General features: G+C 37.2%; 1 long non-coding RNA gene across 5 annotated transcripts in view; it reads left to right on the top strand.

The window, feature by feature from the left end:
• The window catches only part of LOC106855920 (uncharacterized), a 180,678-nt gene that overhangs the window by 17,103 nt on the left and 142,221 nt on the right, over positions 1–21,354 (top strand). For 3 of the 5 annotated variants that reach the window (XR_015804779.1, XR_015804775.1, XR_015804780.1), the window contains exon 1: positions 16,075–16,282. The exons of 1 other annotated variant lie outside the window; for it this stretch is intronic. This is a non-coding gene — a long non-coding RNA (uncharacterized LOC106855920). Of the gene's footprint in view, positions 1–16,074; positions 16,283–21,354 lie in introns of those variants that run through there. One more of the 5 variants, XR_015804776.1, reaches the window with a different exon arrangement.

Here is a 21,354-nt window from a genome sequence, read left to right on the forward strand (position 1 = left end):
CCTGGAAATATGGAATAAAGAGTACTACATAATATTCTTTTTTTTTTTTTTTTAATGCCTGGCATAGCACTGACGTCTGGGTAACATTCATGAGAGAAACTTCAGTTCTTTTCAGGCTAAATATTTCTATGACCAAGCTCTGCAACAATTTAGATGAATGTGCTTGAATCTCACAGAGTAAAAGGCAAATCTAAACATTTCTTTGTTTCTCTGGGACACATTTTCCTTCCTTCCACACATTTTTCTGGAGGACTTTACATCTCACTCTAACACCAGCACCTGCTTCTTTCAGTGGTTGTTGTCCTGCCCCAGCAACTATGGCTGGCAGCACGTCTGCTAAATTATTAAGCTATAGCACACACAAGAGAAGGCTTTTGAATTTGGAAGAGCATTCATTGCTCGAGCAGCTGTTCCTGATGTTCCATCAGAAATCTGGATGGAAGTCAGTTGGATCATATGGACTTATGTGTCTTCCTGGTGAAGTTATTGCACTATACTTTCTAAACTGTTCAAGGATCTTTGAAAGGTGATTTAAAAACAGGCTATTGGTTGTCACATATGGTAACTTCTAAACTGCCTTTTTTTTTTCATCAACTGTATGTGGGCATCTATTTTTTAAAGTAATTTTTATTCAAAACTGCAAAACATTGATCTAAACAGATTTTGTTCATTAAGCCTTTCCTTCATAATACCACATTTCAATTATAATACTAGATCTAGAAATCTGTAATATGCTCATTTCTAGCTGCTCTTGATTTTAGTATTTTGTTTCATAAGAGCAGTACCAGAAAGAACAGCCCACAAAAAGAATATAGGTGGCATAAAAATGCAAAGAAAAAATAAGCAAAATCCCACTGACTATTCTTATTCAAGAGCTACTACAGCAGCCTAAAAGTGGCCTCACAGTCAGCCAAGTAATGGTTCAGCTAATTGATTTGTGATGTATATGATGGAATTCTTTTCCACTGGCTTGTATGAATTTTCCTCAAGGCTAGATAATTCTAAAAGATAGGGAAATTACAGTTCCAAAATTTCAAACTGTTGTATATAATGACTATTAGATCTCACATGCAATTAGGTTTTGGAACCATCATGTTATCCCCAGTGGGTACAAGCAAATGTAATATCTGTGCTGCTGGAAAGCCACTTGTGCCTGTCAGCACATATGTCCTGGACAGAACAGAGGTGCTGACACCTCACTTGCGTGCTCTTGTGTTCTCCCCAGGCTGCTGCCTTTTTCTCTATTGGTCTTCAGCTTATTGAAGTGTTGCAGATGACAAAATAGAAGGGATTTCAATGGACACCTTCCATGTCTCAAAAAAGTTTCTCCCTTTAAAATAATGAGTAATTTATCTTTGTTATTGATACAAAATGATTGCAAAAACCACCAAAAAAGCCCCACGTAACTGAATAAAGTCTGGCTTTGCATGAAAAGAATGAGTAAGGCAGAGGAAACAACAGTGTCAGAAGATTAACTTGTGTTGAGCTGCGTTATGAGTTTTGGTATGAATGGTGCTGATTGTGCCTGGGCTTGTGCAGTGACCTGTACACATGCCAAGCTGCCTCTCTGACCTCTTCCCCCTACACATGTTTACTGTTGCTGGCTTAGAACTGTACTCAGGGTTTATCTTGAAGGCTGTCCAGAGTCTTAAGCCAGCTGTTCATGCCTTCTGCAGGTCTGTGGGAGTCCCTCGGAGGATAAATGCTCTGGACTGCTCACCAGGAGCCAGTAATGCTCTGAGAAAGTGCTGGCTTCTGAGAAGAATTGTTTTGCTTTAGAAAGGAGCAGAAAGTGTTTGTCCTGTATTTAAAATGTTGTATTTATTTAGTCCACCTGCTCCTGAGTCACATACAGTGCATGTATGTTGGGTGGATGTAACTCCAAGACATTACTTCTGGTGGATTGTTTTCCTTGACAATTTAGCTGCTAATATTTCAAGTTCTTTGCTTAATCAGCCATGCACACAGTTATATCCTCTATGTGTAATAAGTTTCTCTACCAATGTAAAAGCTCGGACATTAATATCATTAGGTACCCTAAAGTGTCCTTTTAATTCCCTGAAGTGCCCTATGAAATTCATCTCTGTAATACCTTAAAGAGAGCATATCTCTAACAGTTCCTTTTCTTCAGATGGTATCTCCTTTCTCTTCAGCCTCCTTAGTACCTTCTCTTAAACTAGAGAGAAAGTATAAACTTTGTGACATTTCTGAGAAGCTGTTAACTATTTATGTTACAATAAGTCTTAGCATGTAGAGTGGACAGTATGCAATAACTATAGTTTCTCTGAACCAATACATAGGGAATAATTTCTTCCTGTATTTTAATTTATGAGTTTGATAAGCTTTATGAATGGAACAGAAATGTTCTCGTGGGCTGTTGGTAGTTTTTAACGTATCCACTAAAGACTTTGGCTTATTTGTTTAAGGAATCTGAAAATATACCCCCGGGAGATTCAAGCTTGGTTAATTAGATTTTGGAGTAATCCAGACACACACAGAGTTTTCTTAAGGATCATTTTTTTAATATTTCAGGATCAAAAAAGGGGCATGGATTTTTTTGCCCCTCTTTTCTACCCTGCACACATATGCACTGGAGCATTTGAAAAAAATCTGTTACAATTTGAAGTTAAGCAATTGTCTAACATTAATACTAGAAATCTTGGTAGTAGTGTTTGGCCTGCAGTTTGTAAGGAAACCTTATGATATTTGTACCAAATGCAAAATCATTGCTGTGGATCATCACACTACCTTTAGGTTCTCTTTCCTGGGGATTTTTTTCTAAATTAGAGACAGAAAATTTCACTAGTGGTCTTCCATGGTTTGAACCAGCTGTTCAGAAAAATGCAATTTGCAAAGTAAGTTTTAACAATAAAAGGATTTTCCACGTCCCTTCCTTCAGTGAATTCTGAGAGGTGTGGCCCATTCAGAGTGCAGTTCTGCAAGAGGAGACTGCCACTCTTTGAAGGGTTTGAGGCTGCAAAATCCCGTGGTAACCTCTGGGCACATACCATGTTCTGTAGCTCCAAGAATTTGGTGTGCATGGCTGCTTGGATCAGAATGCAGCTCCTTGTCAGTCTCTTCTCCCGACACCCCTCTTTGGCTGTGTATCCTGATGCTCATTCCTGGGATACCTTGTGGATGTGTGCAGAGCTGCCATTGTGCTGCCATTTTCTCCAGGGCATTGGCAGGAGCCCCAGAGTGTGTGATTTTCTGTTGTGACTGATGTGAGAATACAGGCATGTCTTCTGCACTCTCCTGAAAGGCAGAAAAATAGAATGAGCACTTCTGAAATGATTGAGGGGCAGAGACAGGAGTACAGAGAGCTGACTCACAGCTAATCCAAAGAAAATAGCAGCTGTATGTGCAATAATTATAGATAGAAAAAAATGTGGTCTTGTTCAGGTACTGCTCTTTGCTTGCTCTATGGTCACTATTACTTCCATGTATTTGTGTTGGTCATTAAAATGGTTTGTTCTGTTAGCACTAAATGCCAGGTAGCTTCCCCACACCCTTTCATAGCTTTTTTGAGGCCCGCTTGTGTTTTAAAATCAAAGATACACATGCAAAGCCATCAACAAGGATATCAGGATTATATATCTCACAACGGCCAATTTTAAATGCCACTCATAGAGAACAATTAATATTGTTTAGCTGTATGAGTTTTACAATGCTTCTGGAAGCCGTCAGTGAAAAATTATCTTTGACTTAAATGGCAGCCATCTACATTTTGCTTTTTCACCAGTAAGTTCTCCACTGCCTTCTCATTCTTATTGCACTGAAGATAATGCCTAGCAGTTAAGAGAAACAGAATATTTTAAAGGTTTTTTTTTTCTAATTTTTCCTATTATCTCGATTTCTCTATAGCATCATGCTTTTCAAATGTGGCTGTCAGTGTATTTCATTGTGTAAAATATTAGGTGTCATTGTATGTAATTATTTGAGATGTGAAACCCTGTGTGGATTCCTTCCATGGCAGATCAGCATTTTCAATAAAAGACAAAAAGGTTTTTAACAGGTTTTTAAAGACAGGCTTTGTCCTGAGGACCTCTGTTGTGAAGTTAGCATATATGCTAATTAAAGACATGCAATTAGATTGCTCAGCAAAGCCTCAGCATTTTCAAGCCACTTTTATCTTAAAACATACCACAAAAAATGGGCTGTACTCTTTGTTGCTCAACTAGATATTAAGCCATAAAATCTCTTTCTGATTAAATTTACTAATTAAATAATGCAGCTTTGCAAAATACTTGTGACCACAACAGAAGCGGGCTGATTTCTTGGAATATGACAAGTCTTTTGAGTAATCCTTGAGTAATTAAAGATTCTGCTAAAGATTCAAGCTCTAGCAGTAAAAACTTTTTAGTTATGTTAACATGCTGGTATTTTGAATTTGACCAGCTATTCAGAGAATCTTTAGTAAAGTCATCAAAAAAATCCATCTTGAAGTGCATATTAAATTTCTGTTTGACCCATTTCTCTGGCTGAGACAGCTGTCTTTCAAATTAGTCACTTAAATTCAGCAAAGTCTAAGCTAGTGACTTAATAGAATCTACCTTCCAACAAATGTTAGGCTATTTAAAAGGAAATCTATTAATTATGTATAGGGAAAAGGACGGTTATGAAAATGTGGAATAAAGTTTTAAAGCATAAATATTAAAGGCAAAGGTTGAGCAAGCGTATAAAAAGATATCTTTATTATCTATAGGGAAGTTCTTAGATTTACAGTTCCAGTTTTTATGTTTATTGAAACACAGATTTTTACGTGTGAGCTATGAGTTCCTCCTGTCAAAGTTTATGACTTACAGTAGATGTTTCTATGAGTATCAGCAAAATAAAACTTTTACAATTCAGTAGTTTAGTAATCACATGCTTACACAAGCTGCAATAGCTTGAAATGCATTCCTTTTACGTGCCACAGTGCTGTTCTGAAAGGAGAAACACTCTTTAAATTCGGCCGTATCTGATCAAACCCCACCCAGTCCAGCCCTTGTGAAGATGCTGTGGAGCTATCTCCTAAAAGGATATCTTTAATTAAAGAGATGCCCAGCTCTGCAAAATGATCTCCTAACCCCGCAGGGCCAGAACAATGAGTGACAGGAAAGAAGCAGCTCTATTTTGATATGGGGGACTCCTATGCAGAGGAAGGAAAAGTCTCATCAGGAGAGCTTCCATCTGCTTCAGGATGTACTGAAATTGAAAGGACTGCATGTGCCAAGGACACGCTTTACATACTTTTGGCTGTGCTGTGTGAAGGGATTTCTTTGTGTTACTGGGGTTTACAGTAGATTTCTATAAATCTGATGGTCTAAGAGATTACTGGAAATTCTGTTTATGATCAGCTTCTGATTTAATATCCTAACCATATCCTGTACTGAATTCTTGTCTAAGCCTCCTAGACTTTCTTGGCTGCTGCTGTTCCATGTTGTACAGCATCAGTAGCTAATCACTGTAAATGACAATGGCTTAGGATTACCATGGTGGCACAAATGCTCCTTTGGAAATAGGTCACTGTGGCCTACTCTTTCACTTACCAGTGTAATTTGTGAGATTAGCATTGCTGACAATTGATTCAATACTAAGTAGGTCTTAAAGAATGGAACATTTTCCTCTTAGTTTGTGCATATGTTTTATTCAACCCCTGGATAAGATGTTCATTACACAGTGGATAGATTTATTTATGTAATTTTCTTTGTGGTTTGCCTAAAAAACTAGGAGCTAAAATTCGTATATAATTAGTAGACCCAGAGCAATTATAATTTAGGACAGAGAGAATATTATTTTTTGTAAGAAGGACTGTTTGCTCGATCTACTCAACACAAGCCTTTTCTGTTTTCAAAGCTGATTTCCTTTACTATTGCACAATGCAGTCAGGAGATACTGTAACAGCTTTCTAATTAAAAACAACCTGAATTGCCATGGAGACCAAAAAAATAGAAGTGCTTGCCTTAGACCAAGTAAGGAATAAACCAGGCTGGGAATGTCAAGATACCATTTCTGGAATTTTTATATATGTAAACATAGTTACATGTAGTTGAGTCTCTGATGTACACATCCACACATCCATGGTCTGGGCTGTGTCAGCAGAAGTGTAACCAAGGTATTAAGGGATGTGATTATTATGCTCTACTCAACCACTTGTTAGGCCACACATGGAACACTGTCCAGTTTTGGTCTCCCTGTTTCAAGAGACGTTATAAAGCTGGAAAAGATCCAGCAGGGAATTACCAGGATGATTAGAGGGTTCTAGAACTTGAAAAATGAAGAAAAATGTAAGGAAATTGGTTTATTGAACCTAGAGAAAAGGCTGCTCAGGGGAGGGAATATTATCACAGTGTTGCAATACTGGAGAGTATTTATAGACAAGATAGAGATTCTTTTGTCACTCTTCTTCATGAGAACAATTAGACACTGGAACAGGTTACCCAGAGAATTGAAGGCCTATTTAAGCCCTCTGTAACATCACTTACAGCCCTGTTTGCAACAGAAGATTAAACCAGATGATTGCCAGACTCCCTCCCACCCTAAGCTTTTCTATGGTTCTGTGCTCAGGAGAGTATCTTAGTGGCAAAACAGAGGGGATGGTCAAGTCCACTATGGGCTAAAGTGATTGAGTCTCTGAGATAATTCTTCTCATCCTAGTCAGCTTGTCCATCAGACTGGGTCTTGTCTTACCTAGGAAAGGATTTTTGAGCCTTATATTATGTTAAGGAAAATGTTAGGCTCACATCTGAGTATCACTTCAATCTCTCGGTATTGCCTTCCAGTGTGCATTCTGAGGGAACTATTTTATCAACAAATTTTTTGTTTGTAGGGGTTGTGACCAGAGCCTGGGCAGTAAAGTGATACAAACATACCTGCTCAGTTTATATAACCCATGTCTATTCTTTCTCAGGTGTAGCAGATACACAATGTGAAAGCCTTGTGACTTGCAGATATAAAAATTGTCTTTCCTCATGTTCTGAATTTAGTCGCCAGCCATCACATGGAAAACCTCAAACCTGAACATTTATAAGCTTTTCATCTTTCATTGATGCCTCAGCATTTAATCAAAAAAGCTTATTTTGGTGTAAGATGACCAAGAATATACAGAGCAAGAGAAGAGTAGTAGATAAAGGCATGTAAATACTGTAGTATTAGCTCATTTATTGATTCCATTTTTCCAAGTGAAAGCAATTGAAGTGCATTATGAATTATGGAGTCTGCCTACATTCAGAAGGTCATCTTTATATTATTTTAAAATATTGCACTAGTAATCTTACAGCTCAAACTTACCTAAGAAGAACATACAGCTGAATTCCTTATGAACTTGGAATACAGAAGACCTACACATCATTAGAGACAAGTTTCATGTCACTGTCATTTATTAGGACATAATGTTCCATGAAGAATGTATTTATTATACAGCTGCACAGGTGTCTGATTTTCTTGATTTCTTTGTGATTCATAGGAGGATTGAAGGCATAGAGAATGCAAGGATGCATTCTGTTCCCCGGGTATTAGTTATGACTCAAAAAAAATTTAGACTATTGTGAAACACAGCAAGTAGGACGACAGCAATAGAAACCATGGTTAGTAAAGAAATATCTAATAAATCATCAGGCTGGGCATCAGCAAAATTTATGGCTGGAATGAAAAACGTAAAAAATGTATAAAGATTTTTCACTCTCGTACTAATGAGCTGTCAATTAAATATATACACCATAGGATATCTTTGGGATGTAGTGCTGTGGTAGGGGAGAGACAAGAAACAGGTATGAAGAGGTGAGAAGGTAAGGAAATACCACCAAATTGAGGAAGAGAATAATCTTTTATATTATTTTATTTTGTTGGAGAGAGAAAATATTATATTCAAACTGAATTCCTTGCCAACAGGTTGGGCCAAATCTCATTCTCACCATCTCATCTGACTTGTTTTGCATTTGAAACAGATCACTTTCAAATTCCTTACAAAACTAGGAATAAACATTTCTTGCTTTGTAAGGTGTTGCTCGTTAACTCTGGTGAAATTGTTAATTCAGAGCTGGTTTAACTCAAAATGGTGTAATCTACAAAAGACTTTATGTGATTCCTCGTTAAAAAGGAATTTAATTTCACAAGTATCCTGGAAGCAGAGCTGTACCTCTTGTGTGGTGAGGCAGACCCACATAAAGTAAACAGAAGCAGATTTGTTAAAGAAAACCGAGGGCTTTGTTACACAACTGTCTTGCTTCACACCTATCTTAGGGTCTTATTGCTACTGACAACCATCTCACATTTCTGTTATCTCCCATGGAGATGTTGCCACTTCAAATAATTAGTTCCTTGCCTCCTTTCTAGTCCTGTCTTCCCCATTTCAGTTCTGCATCTGTTTTCCTCCATTTGTCTTATCTGGCAAATAACTGCCGGCCATTCTTTAAAGTTCTTCTTTTCCTTCTCACTATTTTTATGAAATTCTATATGGAGCATTGCTTATATGAACCCTTGTAATAATTTCTGAATCTACTGTAAGTTTACGTGATCTGTAACAAACTAGCTCTTTTACTCCTTTTTCCAATTTCTGCCCTTTCAAGGTAAGCTTTACTCTTGTTCTTTTTTACAAGAGTAAAGCTCAACTTATTGACTTTTGAAGATAAAATTAATTTATCTTATTATAATAAGATAATAATTATAATAATTATTATAAATGATACTAACATCAAAAATAATAAAAAACACCCACTTGAAATGAAGATATAGCCATAAGACATAGATAGATTCTCATCTGAGAAGGAGTAAAGATAAGGAAGTGAGCTGGCTTTGCACTGGAAGGAGGAGAAATTTTAATGCTTACTGACACAATCCTTCTTACACCTAACAGCTTGGACATTTTTGTGTAATCTTTCAAAACAACAATTGCCATAGAAGGAAAAAGCCAGCTTGAAGACAATACCTTCTGTGACCTCAACACCCAAATCCTAGCCCAGAAAACAAATGTTTCTTTACTACTTAGATGTTCTCAGCAGAATCATAGAAATTAGCCAGGAACTTATGCTGAGGGCCAATGTCCTTTGGGGAGCAAATCTTGTATTTCAGAAATCTGAGACATGTTCTGCCGACAAAATTAATGATGTTCCAAAACATTATTATAATTACTCATGCAGAACTTGATAGATGCAGTATGTTCTGAAAGCTCCCATCATATTATTCATAATTATCTTCTTTCGAAGAGCAATGAGATGTTCTGACTATACAGTTTCCCTTCTGGGAAGGAGTACTTTGTGTTTTGCAAGTTTGTTTTTTTTTTAAAGTATTTATGCACATACCAATAATACAAAAGGATAATTGTGGTTTAGAATTGCTGAAGTATGTCAGCTGGGATGGGCTGCTTTACTTGTTCGGGCTGTCTACACTGCAGAGAAACATATTTTGAAGTGCAAAGAGGTTCTGATGTATTTCAGTGTATTTACACTCTGTAAGTAATCTCAGCAGAGCTTTATCAATCTGTTCACAACACCACAGTTTGAATATTGCATGATGAAGTCTCAGAGGTGGAAGTTCTATCTTGTCATAGAGATATATGCATCCATATAAAGCCCCATACCCTTCTTTCATCCCTCTTTTGTTCTTAGTTTTTTTAAGATTCATGTGGCTTTAGCTACGTTTAGAGGGCGCCTAATTTGATCAAAATGTTGCATTTTCTAGATTTTTGTTCCTAGATTTGCTTAAATTTAGAAACTTTTCTGCATTGCTTTGTTGCCTAGAGGTAAAAAATAAGCCTGGAATGAAAACATCATCTCTTTTTTCCAGAGTCTGAGGTGAGATACACTAAAGACAGCTTTAGATGTGAACATTCTTTATGGAGCACTTATGAACCAGCAATAACAGGCTAACCAGTCTCCCCTCTGTGATAATTTGATCTTCTGTTGATAAAGGCATTCTTAATACTTTTTTGGAGAACCTATCTCTCTCTTATATAGAGCTTTGGAGTTGCTGTGGTTTTACTTTGTTTTGTGGATATGTATCTATCCCACTCCAAAGCATGGTATTTTTTTAATGACTATATCCCAGTTATCTTGGTCTAGGGTGTTTCTCTTCACTCCCAATAATTTAGTACCTGAGTGTCACAATATTTTTTGTGAATGTTTCTTGCAATTAAGTTTTTGCAACAATGGGAATGCTAGTCCTGTGTTATATTGAGAATTAGACTATAAAGGGTCTGGTTACGTTACACAGTACAGAACAGTCCTGATATCCCCAGATAGCTCCACTAAATTGTCTTATGGAAATATGCAGCATAAATCTATTAGAAATACCAGCTGGGGGCTTGGAAATAATACAGTTGTCTTTTTATAGCTCTACTGCAGAACTCATTAGCATTATATCTCAAATGAAGGTATCTATTATAGCTTGAGGTTTACAGGTTGAATGTCTCATCCCAATGCTGTCCTGAAAGAATGAGCAGTGAGGATACTCCTAATGGCTCTGATTCCATGGAAGATCAAGGTATAGAGAGTGTGGACTCTCCTTTGGGATGGGCTTGGAACATGGAGAAGGAAAGCAAATTGACTAAGAGCACAGAACCACTCAAAAAAAATACATTAGCATTCTAGACTCAGCTTGCTCAGTAATTTGCCCAAAATTACTCCAGGAGTTCTCTCTCCAAGCCCTGAGGACACACATACTAGAACACTGCTTTTCCTACATTCTGTGTTCTTTACTCTCTGTGTAGTGTACTAAGTATATTAATAATCATATTGCTGTGTGGTTCTTTGGACTTTTGTGGTTTCCTAGTGTTAACAGGATTGTTTGAAAAGAGAAACAGTGCCAGGATTTTCAAGAATTCCAGCAAGGGCACAGGGGATTTGGATGGAACATTTCCTCTGTTGTATGTCATGGAGTTTAATGCTCAGCTTTGATAGTCTGGTGTTCAGGCTCCACATTTGCCATTCAGGGTAGTGAAGCAATATTCTGGTTCAGATTCCAGCTACAGTATAAAAATTTTAGCATCTTTCCAAAATTACAGGAATGTAGCAAAATAGGGTTGGAAGAAGCCTCAAGAAACCATTTAGGCTATCCCCTTGACAAAATCTGTTTGTTCCAGAATCTGACAGCACTAGAAATTATTAGGTAATAGCCTGAAACAAAATAAATCATATAAAAAAATCTGATTTACATTCTAGATGAAATTTGCCCATATGCAGAAGCCAACAGAAAACATCCAATTTTCTCTCTTAATGTTGCATTAAGATTTAGACTGACACAACCCTTTATAATCAATGTGGGTGGGCAGTTGCTGGCAAAGAAGGGTTAGATCCAGAAAGGAATGAATCTCTGGTGGAAATGAGCCTTTTACCTCTTAGTCCACAATGTGGTGTGCTTGACTTAGTAGTTTTCTTCTAATGGATTTAACTTGCTTTACCTCATAAATCACATATTTCCACATTGCTGTCAGTATAACAAGTCAAACTGAGGTTAATGTATGAATGATTGGCCCACAGCTGGCCATAGGATGGAGAACTGTGATTCAGAGCTGCTCATGCTCCTGGATTTGAAAGTAAAATACCAATACTCAAAAGTTTCCTAGCTTTATCTAATGAAAATTCTCTAGAAGAGCTAAGAACATAAATTCCAGAAAGTGTATGCTGCAAATGAGCCTGAGCTGTTGTGTGAAAGATGAAACACTGTTCATTTTAATGCCTGTTTGGCTCTGTGCTTTCTTATTTTAAGGACGATATCTGGGGATTGCAGGTCTGATATATTTATGATAATAATAACTATTCATTGAATATACTTAAACTTTAAAGAGTACTGATAACTTTATAATAATAAAAAACTGTATTAAGGATTTTAAAGGGACAGGAATAGAGGCTGATATTAGTCACTCCTATACCTTTGAAAATTCAATTCATACCAGCTGAGGGTCTGGATTTCCCTTTCTCTGAAGAGCATGAGGATAAACTGGCAGCAAAATTGCAACGTCTCTGGTAGTCTTTGTGTGCCAAGAACATGCATAGGTGGTAGATGTTCATCTTCACCATGAACATGCACATCAGAGATAAGGTACAATATTTGGGTGGGGAAGTACAGCAACTATACTGTTTATTTAAAGTCATACCAGGCCTGGAGTATACAAAATACCAAATTTTATAGTAGTGTAAACAAATCCCAACAGGATTTAAAAAAATTATATTTCATTCTTTGGAGGCAGAAAAAGCATCCTTCCTAAAGATTTGGAAGTCCAAGAAACTATATAACTTTTTACTTAACCCCTTAGAGATCTATCTAAACTGGATTTTTAATATAAAAATATATAATTTTTTCAGTAATACACACAAATGATGAAATGCAGTTGTCACAATGGAGCAATTTAGACATAGACCCACCTGCTTATCTTGGAATAGTTATGTTATACCTTCCTCAAAAATTATTTGTTACTTTAATGCTATAGGTATGGTGAATTAGGGAGGTTTCCCTAAAGGGATGTCACAGGCATAATTATGTTTCAGTGTGAAGTGGATGGAAGGCAGCTGTGGTAAATGGCAGTAAATTAGTGTTATTATTTTTATCAAATATTTTCAAACAAATATCAAACAGTGAAGCCTTATTTAATATGCTTGGAGAAATGCAGGCAAGAGCTTCTCAATTTCTTTGTGGCACAGAGTTATCTCAAGGGGAAAGGAACAAGTCCAGTTACTGTAACACCTGTTCCATTTTATAAGCTCAGGAAGGGTTGGAAAGAAAAGTTGTCTAGAATTTCAAGCAGTCATTTCAGCCTAGATTTCTATTCAGAATTACATATAAATTACGACTATGCCTGGAAGCTGATGAGAAAAAAGAATGACCAATGTGAAATCATTACCTCTTGGTTCAATAATTCTTCTGAAATAGATTAAGACGTTCCACACACTGGATGCTTTGCCTTTTTAAGGCTTGTGTTTTATTATTTGCTGAAGCTCCTGCACTATAGCAAAGTGACTATAGAGTTTCCTGACACTGTGATCTCTGCTCACCAGAGTATAAGAGCCTGCATACTTTTCCTATGATATAGAGTGGAGCTATAAATACTCTAAAGCTAGCATTATGGTGAGGCTTGTAAGGTATTGCTATGATATGAATTTAGGCTGTTATAGAACTGGTTTGAAAAACATAGTCTGGTGGTACTTTTTGGGAAAACAGTACAGCCAGTTAAAAGCTGACCTTTATTCTTTTTTCTTGCTCACTTCACTGAATTGTAAGATTAGACACACACCCCCAAAACATTCATGTCTGGAACATCAAAGTCACACTCCAACTCCCATATTAGGTAACCTCTGGATTTTTCCAATCAGTAATCTTCAGAAGCAGAACCTTTCCTGGGAATCCTCGGGGGAATCAAAATGGGAAGTTTGGTGGTTTGGTTTTGTTTTAATGTAAAAGGCATTATCTGGCCTGTAAATATAGGAAGCTGGTGCTAAAACTGTAAAGTCTTGTGGGGCAGTGAGGAGTAGGGTGCACTTTGGTACTGAAAATGCTGGGAAATGATTGGCAGCAGGGATATTGCTTCTCTGTAATGAAAAGAGCCCGCATGCAAGGATTCATTTACAGATTAATTTGCCAAATCTCTTCTGATTAAATATTTCCTCACTAAACCTTTTTTCCATCTGTTTCTCTGGAAGTCTTTAAATATTACCAGTTTCACTTTAAAATAGCCAGTGAGCTGATTTCTAGTCCATATGCAATTTTCTAGAAGGAAGAGAATATACTGATCATTTACAAGTGCTGAATCTGATTTGTTTCTCCAAGTCTCCTTACCCTGTGTAGTTTAAAAGCAAAGAAATCAAAGAATATTTTATATGTAAATCATTAGTGAAAAGAAATAAAGAGTAGTAAGAAATTAAATAGTCAATTGGAATGTCTGATTTCCTTTTTTTCATAGGGAAGATAAAAGTTCTTATGGACATAAAATATGATGGAATTCCTTTGATTCTTTCCACTGAAGCTGGGCAGTAATGCAGGTTTCTTAGGTTCACAGTTAGCTTAAGGAAGTGAAAATCTAACCACTCCAGGTGGAATAAATGCAATATTAAGAAATGAAATTGTTTCTGGCATGCTAAGATTATATTTAATATTGGACTGACAGTTAGTTTTGGCTTCTAGTCATATTTTATAACTTTTTTTTTTTAAATCCTCGTCTTTGAAGGTAATTTGAATTTATAAAGCATGGTACTGATGAGACAAAAGAATGCAGAAAAATACCTATAATGTGGTATTTATTCATACATTAAAATAAAATATAGACATCTCTGCACTTAAAAGTAATTCAATTTGCATTGTATTTAAATTGTTTTCTAGTTTTAATTTGTGAGGGGACAGAAATAGATTATCAGAATCATGAGCCAGTAACAGTTCCTTCATCATGGAAATTATTTAAATTTTCCAGTCTACCTGTAGTGCCTGTATTGGAGAAATGCACATTTTGTCTGAGCCACGTGCAAGAGAACGGAATGTCATTTTTGTTGCAAACTTTCCAAAAGAAACTGAACAAATTTGAAAAAGCAGAGACGCAAGCATTGACTGTAATATTACACTATTGAGGTCAGGAGGGGTTGGTGCATTCCTCTGAAATGGACACCAATTTTTTCTTTTTTATTTTCCAACATGATTCTTATAATTGAGGTTTTAAGTTTCCTGTTCTCTCCTGAACACAATGAAATAATTTGCCTCAGCCCCTCAATACCATTTTTTTACCCAAGAGATAAATCACACTGGGAAAGAGTAAAGTGGGAAGAAAAATGAAAGAGAGCACATGACTCTGCTGGCCACAGAAGTGTCCTCCTGCTGAGACCCTCTTTGCTCTTCCCTCCCTCCTTCATTAATTCTAAATTAAGAATTTTACATTTCCAAGGTAGGGCAGAGCTCTTAGGACTTTGTCATTTGAACCCTGACTGTGTGGGGTTAGAGCACAAGTGTCTGTTCTGCCATCAGCCCCACAGCTGTTCCTCCTACTCAGGTGTTTTCAGTGTCTCTAAAAATGATCTCTCACAGCCAGTTACCTGCTGAGAGGATACCATTCTTTCCATTCACACAAGGAGATGTTGTTGTTGGAGAAGGAGCTGGGGAATGGCTGGGCACGGCAGAAAAAGAAAGTGAATGTATTTTACGATGGATATTACTGGTAAGGAGATTGAAAAATTGAGCTAAATGCTTGGAATGGGATGCTAAAGCATTTTTTTCAAGTATTTGTATCTCACAAAAATAAGATATTTCCTTGTTCTATGAGTCTGCACTGGCATAAATAGAATTATTCTAAAATAACGTTGTTTGAAAAACTGATGTAATTATTTTACTTATTTTTCAGAATTTAGATTGGGGGATTTTAGTGAGTTCTCCCTATGTTATAAACGCTTGAAAAATTCTTTCCTGTATGTTCCCTTCCCCTTCAAATTTTGCAGAAGCAAAAATGACTAAGATGAATCCTTGGAAATATTTAGGTGTGTAATTTTGTCCATCTTCCCTTAGAAAGAAAGCCTTCCTTTTTAAGAAGGAAACATGTAGTGTCTAAAGGTAAATTCTTGCTTAATGCTCAGGCCCGAAATTTTAGATAAAGAAGCGGCTATGTTTGTTTTCCTGTTTAAATGACTATATATGTGTCCATAAGTGTGCTATTATGGTATGTCATAAAATTCTTGAGACACAATGGTGAACAGATGAAGAACTCAAAAACAGTAAATTGATCTCATTTTTAGGCAGCTGAACCTCTGATTATTAAAACTACATAATCAAGTCACACATTTGTATGAAGGTACACTGATCATGAGAGATATGATTAAAAATGTTCCTTTTTTTTTTTTTTTGGAAAAACAGTATCAGAATCAATGAGGCTGGCTGCAACAAACCCCTAAGGTTCCCTGACTTCAGGGTGAAGGTGGCAAAAATAAAGGAGAGGGAATGATGGAGTTGCCCAGAAAAGAAACCCTTTAATTGAAAACAAAACAGGGATAGTGCCCAGAAACCGAGTGCAACTAGAAAGCAGTACAGATAGAAGAAATGGTCCTATGAGCACACCCTGCAGTGCCTCTAGCTCCACTATTCCTGTACATTCTGTTTACCCTGCATTTTTCAGACTGGCCTGCAAAGATGAGGGTGTAATTGTGAGAAGTGTGCAGGTGCTCATTTCTCTGATCTCTGCATGCAGGTCATGAGGCTGACTCATTAAGGACATATTGAGAAGCCCTGTGTCAGGCCAGCACTCTCTCTCTAGGAGTGGCAAATAGATGAGCTTGTGCACCTGGCCCCTCACTACAAATCGTTCCCCTTTGTGCTGCTGGATCCATTGGATTGAGAGGTAACTATTTATTCTGTTTTTTGTCTGTGTAACAGTTTCCTATCTTAGCTTTTGCAAAATAATTAATTTGCTATTTTTCCTAAGTAGAACCAAAGGTAAATCCTGTTTGTTATGGTAGAAATTGGATCCATGTATTTTTTACATGGTTAAGAAGCTGCCTGCTGAACTACATGTTTCTGTGTGCAGCCTGATATGATTTCTATTGTGGGTTTAGAGGACTGCAAATAATAATTCTACATGGAATACATACTTTATTGCCAACACAACGTGTTTTCTGTAAAACTGCATGTTTCACTTGGCTGCAGATATTTTCATATCTGCTTGTGTTAATCAATTTAAATGAGGAATGATAGTCAAGCTGGTTGTGAATCACCTTTCAACTGTCAAGCTAGTCATTCTTACCAGTGTTTAGCTATGAAAGTTTTCAGGGCCAAATTGATCACAAGCTTGATATGCTCAACCCAGTTCAGTCATAGGCAGGAATTTGTTAGTTTTGTCTGAGTTCATGAGTTCTTAATTAATTTTTAATATCTGTAACTGAATCAGTCATTGTTATCGCTAACAAAAATCTGGAGCTGAAGGAATCTGTATTCTCCATAATTAATGTTTATGCACACTCAGCTTGTTCAATTTCTCACTCTTTTGCTCCGTGAACTTCTTTTATCTCTCTTATAGTTTATTTCTTTTGCATTCTGTTTCCTAATCACTTTAATATTCCCACCCTTCTATTTTTCACTTTATTTTTATCTTTATTTGGTTGCTTATCCTCTTTTCTGTCTTACTGAAGAACTGAGCATCCATAGAAAAGTTGCATTTCTTTACCACTTTTTTACCCCCTGCTCTGGTTTCTCCTGCTGTAACTTGGTGTGGATGCTTATGTACATGAGAACCCTGCTAATGTGATAACATGTGCTGACTCACTGCAAAAGCTCAGGATCAGCTTTCTATAGTCCCAGCTGGTTTGAATGGAAGAACAAGTTATGGCTGTGGCATTGGTTCCCCGTGATTCCTGCTGGTATAGGGATCCAGCACCATTAGTTGCCAGTGTATTTTACAAGAAAAGTGCCTTTGTCAGAAAACTGGCACAACATAAATTGTTTAGATCAGTTCTGTTCTAATCCCATGTCTCTGATTACTCAGTAATTATTAGATCCAGCAGATATCCTGGCCTTGGGGATATGTAATTCCTTCTGTGGTGAAGAGGGATCAGACTTTTCCCAGATTGGGGACATGCATGAAATGATACTCATTGGAAAATTAATTTCTTATGTATTGTAAATACGGCCTTCTTTCCTTCTCCCTGGCTCCAGCAGCAGTGGCTGTTTTTGGAAGGATTATGTCAGGTCAAGTACTAGGTTGTTACATTGCTTTGCATTTTGTCTGGTCTTTGAGTAACTCTTGCTTAGAGGTCGATTCTTTCTAGCACTAGTAACTATTGATGGAAAAGATGATATTGCAATTTGGAGAACTGTGTGAAATGGACTATGTTCCTGATGACATGCAATTTTTAAGAAATTTTGTATGTTAAAAATAACCTCATAACAAAACAAGGATTGTCTGGAATATAATTCCATGGAATATCTTGATTTGTCATTTCTAACAGATGGAACTGCATCTGGTAGTGTAGTATAAGTGGTCCCATTCTAAAGAATGGGAAATTGAGATAGTGAGTGCAGACCTGTCACTTGACAGAATATCTTGGGGAAGAACTATGTGACTTTAAACAATTTATCATTAGAACTGCCAAAACACCACCACCTTTCTCCTTGAAGGCTGTCTGGATTAAGCTATTATTCATCCTTGAATTTTAAATCTTAACAGTTTTCAACTTGTGTTTATAAAGTTTGTTAAACAATTCTGCTCCCTTTAAGCTTCAATGTTTTGGTTGCTATCCTCTTGTTTCATCACAGCTAAGTTGAACCATATACATGCATTGCCAGCCAGTTATTTCAATTTCTAGTCAAAGCTCAAGTTTTCCTGTTGTGTTCAGTGTCATGTCAATGGTGAAATCCATTTTGAAATCATGTGACCACAGAGTCTAATTTTCATGAGGAATACTTGCCTGCAACAAATGTCAGATAGTGTCAGATATAGAGTAATGTTTTTATTCTATATTTCCCTCTCAGCTTCATTTTGTCAAGCTAGCTGGATAGGAGTTATTTCAGTTGTAATTAGACCAGTGTAAATCATGTCCTGTCATTTATATTCCCTCATGATTACTAGAGGAAAAGAACGTTAGGCAGACACGGAGCAGTGAGGGCTGTGTGAGCCAGGAGATGGAGGTGGTCGATCAGACAGCAGCACCCGAGCGAGGGGAGCAGAGGGCAAGCCCAGCCTTGGCATGGCTAGGCAGGCTGTTGGGCACAAGGGGCTGCAAAAACTGAGCCCAGGATGAGGCAGGAGGTGCAGCTCAGGTCGGGGGCTGATGGTGGAGGCTCAGCTGAAAAGCAGCTCCCTCGGGAAGGGGCTTTGGCCCAGGCTGTGCAGGCAGGGAAGGGGGGGACAGGCTGGACAGGCTGCAGCTGCACTCCCTGCCTTGGCCCCCAGCCCAGGCACACAAGCCTCCAGCACAGACCCTCTTAGGGCCCTTGCATACGCTTTGCACTCCTTAAACTTGTAAGGGCTGTTGAATGCTGATATATTTGCTTATTCTATTCTCTGGTAAGGTTTCTAAATCCATATATAGAATTCTGGTTTGTTTTTTTTTTTTTCTTTAGACTACTGGAGGCTGAAAATCCTTGGCAAAATCCTATAGATTATGTGTGTTCATGGGACTTGGACTTTTCTTCTCTGTTTTATCTCTTCCAAGTTCATTGCTATTATTTTCCTATTGCACTGATACTTGAAGCATTGTCACCTGAGGTATGACCCATGCCAAATGACATATGTAATTTATCTTTTGTTTATTCTGTGCTGTTCCATTTTATTGATATTTAGTAGGGACATCTGTGGAAAATGTCACCAGCTGTGCAGAGTAACAAAGTTGTAATGCAGGACTTGTTTTCTCCCTCGTGCTCTGTTTAGTTCCATTAGATGCCTTTTTTTGGTAGCAAAGCTGTCTTAAAAATGTTCTGATCATCTTGCTTCAGATCTGACAGGGAAAGTAGTGCTTTTGTAGAACTTTGTACACTGAATGTCTGAATCAATTCAGGGTGAAAGTGACACATAAAGAAAGAAGACTTAACATTTTTTTACCCTGTATTTTTTAGGCTTTTAATTGTACTAGTTATTCTGACATAAATAAGTGGGAGTAAGAAAATAGGGTGCCCGTGGGAAGGCTGTGAGCACCAGGGAAGGCTGCTGAAGCTGGCATTTCAACTATCTACCTGCTGGGTGCCTGGGTTGTTAATTTTGAAGCATTTAGTGCTAGATCAGTTTAAAGTAGTCTTTCCAACTACCAACTCTGCCCTTGCTGCTTCCTCTGTGACACGGTGTGCCAAAGCTTCTGTCACAATCAGCTGGCTTAAGGGGATCAATGAATATGTGGATAGCAGGAGCACCTTGAGATGATTTCCCTACTGTTTCCTCTTGTGAAACCATGTGTCTGGAATGTACCACGTTAACCACGGAAGCACTCATTGTGTGCTCTCTATGGGAAGATCATCGCAGAGGCCAGTTATAGATTCTTAATAATATTTCTGATGTGAAAAGCACTGTTTAGGAGAAATGTGAAGAATCGATCAGAAACTCTTCTAACTTAGTTTTCTAAATCCTTTTGCTTTTAGTCTGATGTCTTAAATGTGACCACTGTCACATTGCTTACAAAATAACTAGTGTAGCAACTAAAACATATTTCTATTCCCTTCTTGTTTTAGCCTTCTCCACAGCAGTTGGTATTTGCTGTAACTACAGAACTTGTATTAAAACAATTTTGAGTCTGCCACCTGTCATTCTTTTTTTCCTTCCACATTGCATACATAATTTCTTCTTTTCTTGGTACAAACACTATAAATATTCTGGGTTATATTTCTCCTTGTGTAATATAAGGCTGATAACTCTCTGAGATTGTATTTCTTGTGCAAAGTAAGAAAGAATCATACCCTGCCACAGAACAACAAATTCACCATATTTTACTCATATTTTAGTTGTGGCATTAATTCTCAGGCTGTCTGTTACGGGGCTGATTTATTAAGGCTATAAGTTTATTTTAAAAATGGTGTTTGGAAGCTTTCAGTAATTCAGTGCACAGTGCTTGATAGAATTGTCAGTCCTTTTATCTGCAAAAACAATTTTATGACTACAAGGGTGAGACAAATGGGGATTTATTCCTGCTGTTCCAAGTTCCTTTGCTGTTGTTGGCTCCCTGCCAGAACAGCATGGAGTAAACATGCAGGGTTTCTCTCCTTTTTCCTGGCATTTGATAAAAGTGGCTCCAAACTTATTTTTGCTTCTAGCAAGCATTTGATGACCCACTGGAATTCCTAAATTTGTATGCAGTGGCCTATGGAATTCTTAATGGAGAAGCAGTATGGACTTACTTAGACTTACTTTGTTGGAGAGGGTGATTACTCCTTGTTAAGTTTACTCTGACCTTATCTAAACATTTTAAAAGGTGAAAAGCAACAAAGTTATTACACTAAAGCAAATCTATTTCATGTTTCTACCACCTGCATAAATCTTTTTTTTTTTTTTTTTTTTTTTTTTTTTTTTTTAGTGTATGACAAAAATAATTTGTCCTGCCATAAAGATTAGCTAGCTTTTTATGCTTTTCAGCTTTTGTGGAGTATTTTTAGAGTCTAAGCATTATACAAAAACATTAGAGAAAATGAATCTAGGAATGAGTTGTGCAGCTCGGTCATGAGTTGATGCCAGTAAAGTTTTGAAGAAGTTTGCTTAACAATTGGATCCTGATCCCAGGGCTATGAGCGTGTAAAGGACATATGAAAATTTCTGTGGCTAGTTGGAGCCTTAACGATCTTTGAAAGCAATGAACTGTTTCTGTGTCTCTCTGCATGGGTGATATTTTAATTATAGCGTTTCCAAAATATGTGAACTTAAAAAAATGCCTTAAAGTATCATTGGTGATCTATTAGATTGTTTTATTCTAGATTTTAAAGAATGTATGACATTGA

Source organism: Sturnus vulgaris, chromosome 7, assembly GCF_052056855.1.
Source record: "Sturnus vulgaris isolate bStuVul1 chromosome 7, bStuVul1.hap1, whole genome shotgun sequence".
In the NCBI taxonomy this organism is placed as follows: domain Eukaryota; kingdom Metazoa; phylum Chordata; class Aves; order Passeriformes; family Sturnidae; genus Sturnus; species Sturnus vulgaris.